Source organism: Arachis ipaensis, chromosome B09 (genome assembly GCF_000816755.2).
Source record: "Arachis ipaensis cultivar K30076 chromosome B09, Araip1.1, whole genome shotgun sequence".
Taxonomy (NCBI): Eukaryota; Viridiplantae; Streptophyta; class Magnoliopsida; order Fabales; family Fabaceae; genus Arachis; species Arachis ipaensis.
The window spans coordinates 26,826,023-26,829,510 of NC_029793.2; the positions used below are offsets into that span (position 1 = coordinate 26,826,023).

Genomic DNA, 3,488 nt, shown 5'->3' on the forward strand with positions numbered 1-3,488 from the left:
GAATTTCAAAATTATTTTTGCCAATAATTATTATTATTGTGCATAATATAAATATATTGAAATTAATTACTACAAAATAAAATATTTTATTAAATTTAAAATATTGATACACAAATTTTTCTTGAAAAGTAATAAATCATACAAATCTAAACAACAAAAAATACTACTAGCCTATAACTATATTACATCAATGCAGCAATACAAGTGTATGTTAGCAATGATCTAAAGTTATAACTTTAAAAGTAGCCTAGTTTTCGGTTTTAACAATTGATCTAATTATCTAAGAATTTAAAAGTAGCCTAGTTTTCGGTTTTATTTTGTAATCTTTGTGCATATTAGAGTCAATTCTGCTAAGATATTATAATAATCTATGTAAATGAATTGAAGGATTCATATTAAAAAGGTAAATAAATAAAATTAGGATAGTCAAGGTGAAAATATTGTTTGAAATTTGGAATTGATTCTTCATTACTAGTCTCTTCCAATCAGAAGTTTCTTATGTGCAATTCCTAGATAGAGTGCATGTTTCTGAGAAACAGTTAAGATAAAAGGGATTATGGGAAGTTCCACACCCTTGGCTCAACCTTCTAATAATCCCAAGGACTCACATTCATGACTTTGCTCAAGAGGTCTTTGGCAATATCCTCAAAGACACACGCAATAGCCCCATACTCAGGTAACCTGTCAACCAAGCATGGTACCAATTAATTATATTCTCCCCTTTTATTATGACCAATCCAAATGTAATGAAATGTAATATTTGATGTAGGTGGAACATGAAAACTTCTTCGGTAATGCCAAAGGAGGATATATTTTACCTAGTGGCATTTTTATCTTCAGCAATTCCATTATCAAGAGGCTCAGAGAGCTTAGAACACATCCTAACACAAAACAAAAGGATACTAGAATTTTGCACAAATGTCAAATTTGGAGTGAAGCCGTATTTCTCACATTACACCACACAGGAAGAGTGGGAAGCACACTTTGGGTCAAAATGGGAAGCATTTGTGCAAAGAAAAACAGCATATGGCCCACTCGCACTGCTTGCTCCTGGTCAGAGTAGGTAAAAATAGAGTAGTTAATTATTACTAACCTTAAAGCTGGCATAAATATGAATTGTGACCGCTCAATTTTAGCATAAGTGGTAGGAATCAGCGTGTGATGGATGCTGTGGAATTAGCGCCTGAGTATAGCATGAAAAAGTTAACAAACCGAAAATAATCATTGCTAAAATCCAACAATTCAGAATTAAAAACTACACTTTGATATAGGATTCAAAACCAATTCAAGAGGCCAAAAACAGAAGCAGAACTTTTTATTTTCTATTCAGAATCATTTTTCAGAAGAACTACCAAAATCATTTTCAGAGGAACTACCAAACAAAAATTTTATAAAATCAAAACCAAACACATGCTAAAAAGATACTAATGCGACAATAAAAAGCATGGATTTACTAAGACTAGCAGGACTAAATTTGGTGTATACATCAATAAAGAGAAGACAGAAGATTATTTTTGAAAAAAACATTTACCTTCAAATGAATATTTAAAGAAGGGAAAACATATGCTATCTTCAAATCTAATGATTATGCAACAAAAGAGGCTTCGTTATTTCTTTGAAAACAAAAAGAAGAAAATATTGTTTGATATGTAGAGGTACTTATTTACATTCTTTCTTTGTTTGTGATGCATTTCAAATCTGTTTACTTCAAACCTCATGCTCCTCTGTGTTTCATGCTTGTACCTCTTAATATTTATTACATATAAAAGAAAATGGAATGTCACAGTATGCATGCAACTCCTTCTTCTCTAAATTTCCAAGACTACAAAAATGTATTACTTAATAGTACCACACATCTCTTTGTTGTTTATTTGTTATATTTACATGATAAATTATATTTTAAACTGATTTAATGTGATTGAAATTTATGTTTTTGAAATTAAATATAAAGATGAAATTGGAAAATAAAAGGAGAGACCAAAAGCAGTTATTTATTCTATCTCAAAAGCTAATATTAGAAAATTATAAAGATTAATTGTTTTGAACAAAACTATATTTTATATGCAAGTACAAGTGCTATAATAAAATAACTCATCTGAGAGGAACTCAACGAAAATCTTAAAAAATAAAAGACTTCACAAGTAATTTAACACTAAACTAGAATAATAACTACTACTTTTCAAACTAAGGAACATAGGAAGTTAACAGGCAAACTGGAGGAGCACTAGGTGAATTTGAGCTAGGAAAAAGTTGATAGAAGGCAGAATCAATTAGGCAAATTTAAAATACAATATGTGAATAAAAGAAACAAAAAATAGAGAAACAATAAATGCTTAAGTAGATGGCAATACTAAGTGAAGAACTATTACCACATTTTCTTGGCCATTTTCTTTTGAACTAAATTGAACAGCATCTGCTTTCATATTTGAAAGGTACTGAACAAATAGAGAAACAGAAGTTTGAGGTGGATTAATACATAAAATGAGTGGAAACTTTAAAGCTTATTGATTCATTAACATAATTAGAACATGGCAATGTTTGGCATAATTACAGTTATGCACATCACAAGATGTGCCGAGCCTTTATGAACTCGATGTGCTCAACACTGATAGTGGATACCAGGACTGTGACGAATTTCAAAGAAGTTTGAAATATCGAAGGGAAAAATGATATCGCCAAAAAAAAATCAAATTACCAAAATCTGAAACCGATAATGTCATTGGGCGAAGAAAACCCTCGAAACTTTGATTCTAAATCAATGAATTACGAGTTCAACCTGCAATAAGTGCATGCGATAGGAATCGGAACTAAGAAAAGCGGAATCCAATGTGGGAGAAAAATTAACTCAGATAAAACTAAAAATTGATAAGAGATATGGGAAAAGGATGCAATAGAACACACATTGGGAGCACAAAAATTAGAATTGAGAGAATTAACTCATACCTGATTACTAGAGCGCGATTGAGTTCAATCGAAATCAGCACAACCTTGTCCGAGAAAAAGGATTTAGAGCGCGATTAAGATTGAGATGAAAACTGGAAAGAGATTTGAGCGATGAAGAACCTGGAATGATGGAAATGTGAGAGCGAGAGCGAAACCGAGAAGGAAGAGAAGATTGGTGTGCGATTCTCACTTCTCATTGAGAATAAGGCACTGAGAGTGGTTTTGTGTGAGGACAGTGGCGAGGCAGAGAGTCTCAGAGTCATGTTTTTGAGTTTCACGGTTTAGGGTCCTTTTGTTTTTTTTGTTTTTTTTGTTTTAAATTTTAACTTTCTTTTAGTGGCAATAGCTGAAATGGCCATTATAATTTATAGTATTAATGATAAATATATAATTACCACTAAATAATAGTTTTAAAAAGAGAAATTATGGCAATAATATTATTGTCACTAAAAATTTGTCGCTAAAAATCTTTTTTCTTGTAGTGAATAATAATGCTGTATGAACAATCATGCTTGTACAATTATTCTTGGCAGGAGAAAGAAACA

At 31.1% G+C, this 3,488-nt stretch overlaps 1 long non-coding RNA gene across 5 annotated transcripts; it reads right to left on the bottom strand.

Moving 5' to 3' along the window:
* Window positions 374–3,263, bottom strand: LOC107619636. Of its 5 annotated transcripts, none has more exons than XR_002354058.1 (6): window positions 3,134–3,263; window positions 2,944–3,063; window positions 2,696–2,776; window positions 2,370–2,435; window positions 819–1,183; window positions 374–681 (listed from the first exon to the last, which is right to left on the bottom strand). It is a non-coding gene; the product is annotated as an uncharacterized LOC107619636 (long non-coding RNA). The 5 variants fall into 5 exon arrangements; XR_001615726.2 differs by having other exon boundaries at window positions 819–881; window positions 1,094–1,183; window positions 2,944–3,253; XR_001615724.2 differs by having other exon boundaries at window positions 819–1,050; window positions 2,944–3,252.